Source organism: Aulonocara sp. 'chitande type north' Nkhata Bay, linkage group LG7 (assembly GCF_057382095.1).
Source record: "Aulonocara sp. 'chitande type north' Nkhata Bay isolate Kocher_YH1m ecotype deep benthic linkage group LG7, A_spYH_male_GT1.1, whole genome shotgun sequence".
Classification (NCBI taxonomy): domain Eukaryota; kingdom Metazoa; phylum Chordata; class Actinopteri; order Cichliformes; family Cichlidae; genus Aulonocara; species Aulonocara sp. 'chitande type north' Nkhata Bay.
In genome coordinates, this window is record NC_141350.1 from 11,543,775 (window position 1) to 11,557,442 (window position 13,668).

At 37.5% G+C, this 13,668-nt stretch overlaps 1 long non-coding RNA gene across 1 annotated transcript in view; it reads left to right on the forward strand.

The window, feature by feature from the left end:
- Positions 1 to 1,848: 1,848 nt before the first annotated feature.
- LOC147324642 (uncharacterized) overlaps positions 1,849 to 13,668 on the forward strand; it is a 98,329-nt gene continuing 86,509 nt past the window's right edge. Inside the window, exons 1-2 of the long non-coding RNA XR_015130543.1 lie at positions 1,849 to 1,900; positions 3,034 to 3,114. This is a non-coding gene — a long non-coding RNA (uncharacterized LOC147324642). The remainder of the gene's footprint in view (positions 1,901 to 3,033; positions 3,115 to 13,668) is intronic.

Consider the following 13,668-nt stretch of genomic DNA (forward strand, 5'->3'; position numbering starts at 1 on the left):
AGAGAGACAACTGTCCACAGAAGAGTCTGTTACACATTCATGAAATCATGCACCAGAACACAGATTAATCTCACAAGAACGAGATAGGATTTAAAGAAGGCAGAGGGGATTCAGGTATCAATCTGGTTAGCTTATATTTATTTATTAATTTTTTTTAGCCTGCTGCAGTTTACTCTGGATGCAACTCAAAGGAAGCTCCTCTTTCCCTAGAATGTGTTTCTGCTCCTGAGGTGGTGATAAAACACCTTATTCTAAGGGTTGGTGAATACTCACTGTCCCTGGTGAAGGTGCTGATACCGATAGCTGCAAGCCCAAAACTAAAGGAAACTCCATATATACAGTTTACTTGCATCCCCCCCACCTAATTTTCGGTACAACCAAGTGGATAGGAAAAATAAAGAAATTTAAAAAAATCTCACAAGTGTGGTGGATAAATATATAATTGTTTGTTCAAGTGTGTTTTGCACAGTATGAGACCTTCCGATTGCTGCACCAAGTAGAATGCACTGCAGGCAGTCTCTTGAGGGAAGGTCTCATTTTCTGCCTCCTGCCGTGAAATATTCAGTCCGGCCTGAAATAATATGGGACTCGTTTCAAGGCTTAGCACTTTTCAAATATGCTGGCAATAATGGACAGGGCATCAAATGAAGCACAGCCTCTCACAGAAAGGGGAAAGAAGGTTTTGAATCCACAGCCAGGGTTTCACATAACACCATAGACAGCTGAAGTGCTCTCTACATATACAGTGTAGTGATTAATTTTTTTTTTGGGGGGGGGGGGGTGAGCCTATAATTTCTAGTCAAACAGGAAATTCGGTCATTTTGTAGCAGTATTATTTGGTTTTCGAATATAAACACTGTAAATGTATATTGCAGTTTTATTTTTAAATGCCAGCCCAGCTTCAAATTATATTTCCATATTTCTCTTCTGCTTTTTGCATATCATCAAGGAATCTGAATTTCATTCGGCCTTAAAAAGAAAAGGGAACAAAATCAAGGGTGCGCCATAAATGCACAGAAATGGAGCGCGGAAGAATGTTATAGGAGGGGGCTCTTTAGTGAAAGGATTCAAGAATTTAACAATCCCACATCCTCTCAGCTTGTCCTTCATCTCTAATAATCAAGCTTGGCCACAGAATATCCCTCTGGATGGGAAAAAAACATGTTCCCTGTCCGCCTCTCACTCATCTTTAGACTGCCAGTCTTGGGTCTTTTCTCTTGAAGTCTTCTGTCACATTTATGACTTCAAACACTAAGCACAGCCTTTTTTTAAACTCACTGCCATGTCTTTAAAGCTGGATATCTTTTTTGCACTACATTAGCATGAGATGAAGGGGACTGTGTCTGATGCAAAGGGAGCCCTGAGAAGGCTAGACCACAGACACTGTGAACTGTTATTTGTTACCATACATCACACACCAAAGGCCACCTAAACAAGCTATACCTAGTTTCAGCTCAGGTGAAGGCTAAAGTGTAGGTCCATAGTATTCCCAATACTCTTGTGCAATGTAAGACAGAAAGCAACGCTTGTATTTGTTATGCATATCTTATGTGGCTGTATGTAGGTCCAGCTATTACTTATCATTACTTGTCTTCAATAGAAGTATTAAAGAAGGTTTTGCTATCTATCTATCTATGTATGGTTTAAAAACTCGAGAAACACTTTGTATCGTTCACGCACAGCAGACTGCAGTGACTGAGACCCCACGGTGAAGCAGGAGCTCTTGAAACCGGAGCGTCCACTGAGTGGCGCCGCAGCCCGCAACTTGCACAGCACAGGCAGGCAGCCTGCTCTTCCCCCCCGCTACACGCTGCGGGCTAATCCGCTCACTCACTCCGTGTTGGGTTACAGTGACAAGGGCCCTGTCTGAACCACGACTTTTAGAAAGATAATATTACAGGTAGGTGCAAGCCGCGGACCGTGTCACTATCGATAGACAAATTAAGCATTGAAAAACAAGACCATGACCCAGAAATTCTCGCTTTAATCGGGTCACCGTGCTCGTTTTCATCACTGAGTGATAATGGCACCTCTCACTGTCCTTACCATTTGAAGTCCCCTAACCGCAACCTGTAGCTTTTGGGGCAGAGAAAATTGTCCAGCTGGACGCCTTGTATTGGTGCCTTTGTGTGTGTTTTGAGCCATTCCTGCCTGCTGATAGCTTTATTTTTTTTTAATTTTTTTTTTCTCATCAAGTTGAAGGTCGGTCCCTCCTATCTAATAAGCTGCAGTAAGGAGAACAGCTATAATCAAGGATGTAGCCTCTAATGTAACTTGAATGAAAATAGATGCGTTTAAAGAAATTCGAATAAACTCGTTGTCGGCTAATGTAACCAGCTTGTTTGCAGGCAGTTTTCCTCTCACTATATAAACCCATAGTTACTGCTGTTGAGGTGCAGGGATATTCGACTTATTTGAGTTAAATTTAAAGTTGCGCTGAAACAAATGGTTAAATTTTTCCGCTTTCGTCTTTATGTTTTTTTTTGTTGTTGTTGTTTTTTTTGTTGTTGTTTTTTTTTTACATTGGAAAGCACTTGGAAAAAGTCAGGTGCTGAAATCCTGGGATGCAAGCTGAAATCTTCCTCTGAAATAGGCCGAACAGAAAGTCTAGCTCCTACAGGGTTTTGTTCAGGGTTTCACGGAGAAAGCCCAATGCAAAGTGGGCCTACAGCCAACTGGGATGAATTCTAGGGTGGAACCTAAACAGATGGGAAATGGTATAAAGGTGAATACCAGGTCAATCTGAGCTTCACTGATAATGCTGTGGGCACTGCTCGTAGCAGTGTTTTAAAAGTTGACTTAAGAAAACAGATTGTATGGTCAGAATAAACTCTTAAGACCATATTGGAGCATTTTTTTTCCAGGCTTCTTTTGTCTAGATTGCCACAGGCGGAAGCAGCAGACACCAAATGGTCAAAAAATTGTTATCATTATGTTTGTCTGGAAAATCAGCAGAATGGGGGTGTTGATTTCCAGCGGGTGGGTTTTCCTTTGTCCCTTTTTTGTTCTAACCCAGATTTTCATATTTAACAGGCACACAGCTGATCCATCCTTCAGCACAAAACAGAGACAGTGAAGGTTAAAGCACTCTGCATGCATGGGACCATACTGCAGGTAATTAATATGTCAGCTCATTGAGGAGCTTCATCAATACATCTATCACTATATGAACTTCTGACTGGAGTAGCTCATATGGCATGCCGCATAGAGCACAGACTGGGAGTACATTTGTCCATTAGTAAACACTTCATAGAGTGTGTTGTGACTGGGGAGGCAGCGCGGCTCCTCTCTGTCCAGTTGCAGTCATTTTCGCCTGTCACCTCCTCATCGCTGTAAAAACACTTGCTGTGGCTTGGTAGATTAACAGAGAGCCCCCTAATGGAGTAATTACACTGAGCCAAACATCTATTTTTCACCTGTGCTCTGCCATTATTCTCTGTCCCCTATCCACTCCATTGGAAGTCACTTACTCTCCTTACAATGAGTTATCATTGACTGCCATTTAGACGTTCTGGAGCAATTTGTCTTACTGAGGCCACGCGCTAGCCTCATTGCAAAGAACAATCATTCTCCCTCCAATATATAAAACATTCATGGGAAAAAAGGAAGAGAAAATGCCCCACAAACAGATAGTAGAGAGTGGCTAATAGATACTATAAAGGTGACAGACAAGGAAAATAATGTAGGCGATTACTGGAGCAGCACCACCAGTACAAAAGCTTCAGGGACTCTACCACTGGAAAAAAAATCCTTTACGAGACAAATGTGTTAAATCGGTAGTATGCCAGATATTGGTGGTAATTGTTCTGGTGCGAACAAGTATAAGTCCTAAACTAAATTCAATGTCTGAACATTTACCATTATAATGTTATCTTTCACTTACTGCCATATTTAGTTTGTGTTCTGCAATGGGGTTATGAATGTAATATTTACTGTAACATTATGAAATTTCCTTTTTTGTTTGTGTATCTTTGACTGACTGGCTTTTATTAACTTTAAGGAAGTAGATGTTGTCCCATTAGCTTTTCTTTTTTCTTATGCAGTATTATAAAAACAAACCTTTTTTCCTCTGTAGGTCACTGTCTCCTACACAATAAAAGTGTGATTAGAGTCCAAAAATGGTGAATAATGTAGAAAATGTTAAGCTCAGTATGGAAGCCAGAGTAACTATAGTTGCTATAGCATAAACTGCTCATGGATAATGCACCTCTGAGTCAGATTGACACAGCTCTTACAAAGACAAGCATTTATTTTAGACACTGGGCTTCACTGTTGGGCACAATCCAACTCACATCCCACTCAGCTTCACTAGAAAGGGTTAATGGTGTTCTTAACTCGGTGTTTTGTTAGATTAGTCTCTCCCACTGCTTAACACAATGACAAATAACCATTATTCTTTTTCTTGCACTGATAATCAGGACAACTTAAACATTTCTTACTAGCAGAAGTGAAACCATTAATCCTCGGTGATACTGCTGATAAGTGGTGACTTTGGAGTAATGGCCCTGTCACCTTAAAAAAAGAGAGAAAATTTGAACAATTAAAACAAGATGCCTATTACATTTTGTGCATCCCATCTATTTGTGTCATCAGGAGGCATCAACCAGTTCTAATAGATTAAATAATAAAATGAAATTTTGTTCATTGTTATAAAGGAAGATATCTTTCATGCTGAAAAATAATGTTTTAATGCAGTAATTGGCTTTTTCAGGGTGGAATAAATAGAAAATATAGCAGTAAGTTTGTCTTTTTCTATTGGCTATATTGGCTATATTGTTTGTGTCAGCTTAAAAAATAAAGCAATGAAGATTCCTGTTGAGAAAGTGTTAACCTTTCCTGACTTAAATCTGGGGTGTAAAGTTATATGATATTCATCATAATCTTCAAAACTATTTACCTTTGTTTGAGTTTCATGCATATTATTAATAAATAAAATGTGTGTTTTCTTTATATCATGGCCATTAATAGTCAATTAATCACTAAATGTTATTTTCAAGTTATAATGCCCAAAACTGATTAGTTTAGCTTCACTATTAAGATAGTTATACTGTTTTTTTTGTCTTATACTAAATTAAACCTTTGGTTTGTATTGTGTGCTAGGAAAAAACAAAATTTGTTGCTTAATTTTGTGCTCTACAACGTTTTAGACCCAAGCATTTGATGAAATCGTTTGATAGCGACATAATCAAAGAAGCAAATTATTTGAGGTAAGTTGGAAAATTAATGAAAACCAAATTTATAGCGTTGTTATATGGCGTTACATACCAAACAGTGATTTAATCCACAGCTAGGGTAGACAACAATGAGGGAAAGATTCATTTGTAGACTCTAATCTTTTTTTTAATCTTTGCCTGCAGTACTCTGGGTGTAACAAGCCATAACTGCCCCTCTCTCAGATGTGCAACATATGTTGTGGTTTATATTGCAGTTGTATGTTCCTAAGTTGGAGTAGTATAAGGTCTATCTGAAAGTACTAGACACTACATCATTCACTATGGACCTTTTGAAAACATTCTTAATGGACTGTGAAACACAGCGATAACTGTTTAAATATGAGCTAACCACCAGTGCCATAAGGAAATATTCAAAGACCTACATAGGCTAATTGAAATTCTCACAATGCAATTATCTTCTCCATCATATATTCCATTTGCCAATATGGTTTTCTCCCAGACTAATCTGTTGTTGTTGTTGATACCCAGAGGTGTTGTACTGAAGGATGCTAATAATCACATAAAATTAAGTTTTCTTTTTTTATTAAGTGCAGTTTGACATTATACGCATTTCTTTTTTCATTTAACAACTTTAGATATCTTACATATAATAAATATTCCCTTCATGACATTCTTTTCCTTAAATTAAGAAAAAAGACATCAATTTCACTGTACATTTGTTGATACTATATTGTTAGCCTCATTGACAGTTTCGTGATAACCGACACAGTCACATTCTCTTGGGTGTAATTGATTTAATATTAGAATAATATGAAAACATACCTGCTTAATTGCTCAGGGCTGTTCAAGATGGGAAAATCTGTTCAAGTTTGAGTTTCAGTCATTTTTATTCTTGTTTATTTCATTAAGTACACTGGCATTCACTGAGAGTCAAAGTAGAACTAATTAGCCAGTTGAATATTTGTGAGTTAGCCCATACCACCCTTAAAACAGATGGGGAAGAAAAATCTGCTTACCACCTGATTAATCTTTATGTGTAATTAGTTTTATATATAAATTTGAAAGAAATCTTGTCTAAAATCATATCTAAAAGTGATGATTGATAATAAAAGTGAAATATAAAACATCTAAACAAATATACTAGGTTCAACAGCATCCCTTGCATCTATCCTGTTTGAAAATATAGCAGCTTTGGAAGCCATTATATAACATAATTTGAGAATCTACCTACCATTACATACAAAAATTGTATTTTCATAGTTCTTAAAGTCTTTTTATTATATAATAATATTCGTGACATATCCAGCATACTTTGTACCTTCTTATTCAACAAGCCAAACTCATGATTCTTTGCTACCAGCACAGTTCCATGCACTCGATACTTAGTATTTCTATAGCGTTAGCTATGTTTTGATCAAAGGGGTTCAGGGGCCTGAGTTTGAAATCCCCCAAAGCCCATTTTGGCTACTCTTTGTTTAGCCCATTGGCACTCTGACCCCATGCTTCTCAGACTTTGAACTCAAAGCTTGGAAAAGCCGTATCGCTTCTTTAAACACATTATCAGTGGGCTAGGTTTTAAGAATATCACTAATCTAAGAGAAAAAAAAAAAAAAAAAAAAAAAAGAATATCACTAATCATCTTAAGGTTTTAGTGCAGTGTAGCAGTATAGTTAAGAGACGGGATCCATTTACTGGCATGGGCACTGTAAGGAATTTTCAATGAAATCTATGATAACCTAATGGCAGCAAGTGGTTTGTAAGTTTATGTATTCAGATTAAAGTAGCAGTGTGGGTGCAATTTTGTGGAAAATACAGCATATGAATATCATGGGGCATGACTGTATCTGCTTAGCATCTTCCAAGTAGCATCTTAACACATGGTGCCCAGCATTTTTTTCTTCTTAATTTCACTTACTTTCCTCTAAAATGGATCCAGTAGCCTTCAAAGTACAACACTAGAACTTTGCCCTTATCCAAATCACATAAAATGTTTTTTCGTGCATATTTCCCATTTCATCTTCCGTCTCCAAAACTAAAAAATTCAGTGCACTGAAACCAGATTCACTAATGCAAAAACAGTCATTAAGACAAAATGTAACATTTAGCATACTTTGTGTATCAGGTTAATACCTCTTCCTACACATTAGAGAATCTGGCTTGGATTTTAATGCCAGGCCAAGTTTAAAGTTTAATATATTTTGTATAACTGTCAAGAATTTGACATGGACCTTTTGAAAGGGTATCCTTCACATATTTAGATAATATACTGCAAGCTAATTGACTTATTTTTTTAATCTAATATGTGAATTTAGAGTTTTCTTTTTGCCTCTGGATGTAGAGTATAACATTTTCCTCTCAGTAGTCTAATTTTTTTTGGACTAAAAATGTATTTTTCTACTTCTATTAACAGTTCAATAACTTTTAAAAAAATGACAATGGGGAGATTTGCTTTGCTTTTTAAAACAATTTACAAATCAACTTTAATTTTAGCATTTCTCTGGTCATTTTTCCAGTGTGTCATCTACTCATAATAACAGTTTCTAGTTTCTATATTCAAATTTTTTTTAATTTCCCTTTGACCTAAAGTGGGACCATACTGTGCTTTTTCAAAAGTGCTAGTGACATGTTACAATTCTAGTTAGCAACTGAGTGTTTCTTCTATTACCAGTTGTCCTAGGTTAATGCAAAGCCTTGTTTTGACCCTATCCTGTTTGCCATGTTAATTATTTCTTTCTGCAGTTGTGGGTATTCTCTGAGTCTTGATTAAAAAGTCAGCAGCTTGACTATCTCGGCATGGATTTAACAATTAGGAGAGCATCATTCTGAAGACAACTGTGTATGCTAACACAGGCTTGTCACTAAACAGTATATATGGAAAGTATGTAAAGTGCAAATAGCCCCCTAAGATGGTGTCTTCAAACTGGATGTTATTGTCATAGCCAGCAGGCATGAGTTGCTGCATAAAGTCAAACAGCCATACTTTGTTCGTGTTAAGAAGTCAGTGAAGTCGTAATAAGAAGACACAAGAAAACAGTGAGAAAATGAAAATAAACATCACTTCATTCGTTACCTCAGTAAACAGTTTTCGGAGGTGTTTTCAATATATGTGAATATTTGAATTATGCTTCCATTCCCACTCGTCATACCTGGCCAAAGGACCAACCAAAATGACCTGAAGTTTTAGGTTTTTTTTTTGCAATTTGTATCATCAGACAAGCAACCCACTGCACTCATGGTGTCACAGCATCACTAATCTAACACAAATGTAAATAATGAACAGCACACAAAACTGAACTGTACAGATGGTGGAAAAAACATGAAGAATTTAGCATGACAGACTAGACATAACAGTGTATAAACCTAGCTCAATCCCGAAATGTCCCTGACAAGCCCACATGGGAAACAACAATATAAACTCTACACTTCCTGCAACCCTTCCTAGTAATTAAAAGCCTATTTGAGTTAAAATGTTTTGTCTTAATTCACAGTTATAATGAAGCAAAGTAAAAACAGAATTATTGTTTGCTGTGTAGTTGTATCTAACACGACTGGTTAGGGGTATGTGACTATATCATGTTAAAGAAATGTCATGTGGTTTGAAAAAAGGCAGATTAAAACAAAACTAGATATACTAATTGTGAGATACTCTCTTAAGCTTTTAAATTTCATATCACAGGCTTGATTATCCTACATTTATATCCACTCACATTATTTTTTCACTGAAACAGATAATGGTCTTTGTGACCTTAAAAAAATGTGTACATGAACGTACGATTACATGCACGTCTCTCTTGGCCCTTTCACTCGACTCACACCTCTTGAGTCTCAACAGTTCCTATGATTAAGATTTGGCACCTTGAATTACATTGTCTTCATCTAGAAATATTTCAACTGCATTTCTGCCGCTCTAAAGGGAGCTGAAGATAAAGGAGAAGAAGGTAAAAACACATCCTGTTGTGTGAATCCTAGAGAAGGCCTTGAACCCTGCCATTCATCCCTTTCACTTCATCAGCTGAGTCTAATTGCCAGAGAGGACAGGATACCCAGGACCCAATTGTTCTTTATCCTCTTTGGAGCCTCTGAGGCATGAAAAGCGAAAGGCCTGCTTTTGATCTTTTTTTTTGTTAGTTTTTTTCTGTCATCCCCTACTATCCTTTCCCTTAGAATGAGACACTCCTTTCACACTGTGCCCCCTTCTTCATCCACGCAAAATAATTATCAAGCTCTGCTTCATCAAATAATGGTGGATATTGGAGGTCATGATTGGGAGGGCCAGAGGTCTGCAGGGTGGCCCTAGGATGTGGTGAAGCGTCCATCTAATCTTAGAGGCAGGATCCTTAACTGTGGCTACCTTTATATACCTTGACCCTCGGTTTTCGTTTGTCTGTCCTAATGAGACCCTCTCATGCAGCCAGTGCTATAGAGGTCTTGCAATGGCAGGGTTGGGAGGCCAAAGTACAATGAGACGTAGGGCTGGGCTGAGACAAGGGCACATCTGTGCTATCTTATTAAGCCTTGGAAAAGAGCTCATGCGTTTCAACGGCCCATGCGCTCTGAGAGCAGATCTATTGACACCTACTTGTCCTTTGCGGTTAACACACCCAAGGCACACCCAAGTTTTTGTTAGAAGCAGTTGCTGGCGTAGCATTTAGTATGGCAAATTATTTAACATGCTTTGGACGACCATATGTAGAGATGAAAGATGAAAAAAGCAATTTAGCAATAATAAGACAACCCCTTGATCTAGAGAAATGACAAGGATGTAAGAGCCAAATTTTGCAAAAAGAAATAGTTTTCATAGCTGAAAATTGTGGATGCCAAAATATGTCTGAATACACAATTTTGCTTGTTTGTTTGTTAATTCAGAAGCATATTTGAAATATTTGTATTTGTTACTTAAGGACTAGTTGCTATCCATGTCTTAAGCATTTGTAGAAATTTTGCAGAAATTTGACAGAATAAAATGCTTACTAAAAGTCTAGCTGAAAAAAAAAATCATATCTTGACGTACTTTGTGAAAAAAACAATAACAAAAAAAAAACAACGGGACATAGGATAACAACCCTAACGATCTGTCTACATTGTAAAAGGGACAGCATGATATACTATAAGTAGACAAATGACAAACAAAAACACAAGTAGGCAAACAAAAACCTTTAAGCAATCATGTTAAGCATGCCTAACATCTGAGCACTGTGTGAGAACAAAGCAGGGCTCCTGTCAGTGCATCGATCCACTCCTGAAGGCACACATCCATAGCTCTCTGATTGCTCCCTGCCTCTTGCGTCTATCTCTCTCCCCCGCGCCTCTAACTCTCTGCTCTGGCTCCTTTCTGAGAGTGGGCTTATTGATCTAGCCTACTTCGTTGGAGTTAACTCACTGATAAAGCCTGACCAAGGGCTTCCAATGGCCTAAAAGAGTTTGGAGAGCTAGCGAGAAAGGTCATCGGAAAGAAAAGTCTTTATATTAACAAAAATATTTTGTCCTCATGTTCATTCAAGTTGGTTTATTAACTGTACAGACTCAGGTTTTTCCAGTTGTACTGAATTATTGTCTTCCTATGTTGACGAGGCTTTTAATTGTTGGCAGCTGAAAGAGTATAGTTATTCATCCTAAGCCATTAACCCTTATCAGATTTGATTAACCTTTCATATTATAGTCCTTATGGAAGAGTTAGGGTTACTAATTTGAAAAGTGTTATAATGCCAAGTAGACTGGTTAGAATCTTAAAATTTTGCATGATTTTGGGATGTTGAACTTGATAAAGTCATTTATTTTTTAAACATGTTTTAGTTGAGTAGGTAGTAGGAAATCAAATCAATATACAGTATGTATATAAACCATAATTATTTGGTTCACCTGCTTACTATTTACATTCTATCCATGACTGTACTGATGAGATTGCATTATGTATGCATCTAATCAAGTGGTTAAATCTACCTTCTGAATGCACTGTACTGACTCTTGCAATGGTTTTGGCATCGTTGTGCAAGGCATTTGTCATTCTCTCGTTCCTGATAACTCACACACATCATACAACAGGACTTTTGCAGTGAATATATTGAGCAGAATTCACACTGTAGTAAATCAGTAGCTTCAGTGATTCATTCATTCATTTGTAAGTGCAGCTGAAGTAGTCTGGCACAATGCACTGAGTTACACTCCTTATTTAAAAAAAGAACTTGGATCTGTAAAGGACTGTGTTTGCTATAATAAAGTAGAGGAATGCTATTGTAATTCAGCTTTGGTCAGTGACCTGACCAGGCTGGTAAAGATAGCATTTGCAGATGAGTTATTAAAGCTTTTCATTTTAATCGGTGGTTTATTCTACTATGAGCCACCTCTGGTATGATTCACTAGACATGAGGAAATAATTCATGATAAAATAAAGATTTAGAAATATTCTTACAACTATTTTTAAGTGTATTGCAGTCCTCAAAATAATAAAAAATGTCTACAATTTTCTCCAGAAAGCTTACACAATGATCTCAAAAATCAGTGTTTCTTAAAAAATGTGACTCATGTTTTGTGTGTCAGTATGTGTAATCATGTCTCCAGAGTGTGATTACATTGTATGTCAGTTTGTGTATATTTTTGCAAGTGTGTTGTGCTGTCATGTTTGTGGCATTCCATGTGGGAGGGTCTGTTGATAAGTAAGCCATCTGTAGTGTTCTGCCGAACGACATGTTGTAAAGCGCGATTTGAGAGTGTGGAGAGACTTGACTTGACAAATCTTGGCACATAATGAGACAGAAGGGAGTAAAGGCAGAAGTCTGTCCAGAGATAAACAATTAGATTTGTCCCTGAGGTAAAGGCCATGCAATGCAAGGACTCTCAGACTAACAAAATCAATATGGCTTCCAGTAAGAACACTCAGGGGGTAGAGTGATGAAGAGGTTATCATTCATTTCTCAGATTAGGACACACATACAGAATGAAGAACAGTCTCGCTTTAAAAATCAATATGATCACTGGCATGAAAGCTGCTTGTCAGTGATGGATAGATTTGAAAGTATGCATCTGCTATTCAACTGTCTGTCAGATATAGTCGGTGTAATGAGATGTGATAACATAGATCAACAGGGATACTGAACTGAGCTAGTCAAGCCAGTTTTCGTCAGCAGCCAATTGTGAGAGGCTCTTAAAGGAGACAGCACTGGGGAATGATATTTTCACACCCCCATATAAAACCACAATGGAGCATGAGCCATAGACGGAATGGGCAGTCCCTTCACATTGCATTCCCTCTTAGGCCCTGCCCAGACTTGCAGGTCTAATCTAACATCTCACCACTGTTCCCAGCAGGGCTCACAAGGGTAGCACTGCCAGGGCAAGAAGGGTTGGACTGTTAGAGGAAGGGTGTCCCATGTTGCGCATGGACTGGCTTTAAAAACGACAACAAAAAGAGACAATGAATGGTTTTGGGGTGGGAGTGGGGGCAACCGCAACTTGTGTGCAACTGCTGTTAGACAGCGAAGTCTCCTCAGAGACGCTGAGTCGCTGACCATAAAGGTGTGAGTCTGCGCCGCGGCCAGCCTGTCACCTCATCTCCATGGAAACAGTGACGTGGTACCCCAGTGGGCTTGTTTCTGCTGTGGCCTGGAGGAGCAAGATCACTTGGGGATGTAGTCTGGCCATCACCTGGGCTTCGGGGGGGCGGGAGGCATAGCTTTGATGACCTTCAACAACCTGCCAGTCTGTCATCGCGGTCTGGGGAATAACATGAAAAAAAAAATCAGCTAGGGATTTGTGTAAAGACATTGTTCACTGGGCCATTTTAGCTTTGGATGAGGTTCTTTGTTCCAATGGGAATCAAAGCTAGTGAAGTATACTTTTCAAACCATTTCTTTCCCCTGTATTACCTTTACCTTAAGATTTTATATAAGATTTTTATATGTGAAAATTTAATAAACTTAAATTTGGCGATTTATGATTAAACATTTTGATTGAAAATTCAATTTGTTATATTTAAACTGCAATATTAAACAAATTCCAATAGAATGCACATCTGGACACAGTACAACCCAACAGTTTAGTCTGGAACATTTTTATTATACGGAATCTACACCATATCATCATCAAAATACTAGGGCACTCTCAAAATGTAATAAATAAATCAGTTTTTCTTAGTGGAGATGGAGCTTTAACTTCATTATTGATTAAACATGCCGATCTTATTATTGATGAATTAACTCTTTAAAAAGTGAATTCTAGAATCTGTTGAAATTGTTGATTATTGATTTTCTTAGACCAGAAAACTCAATAATATACTAATTTCAATGAAAATTTATAACAAAAGAAACCCCACACACATTGTCCACATTCACAATTGAAAAGCTGGATTTTGTAACTTTAGGCATTATTTATTTAAAAATGAATGATATGATAAACCAGTTTTTATATGTGTTGCACAATTTATATATAATTGTCTTTTAAATTGATCATTGCTTTTTAACTTTTGCCACTCTATTTAAGAAAGATATTTTGGTTCCTT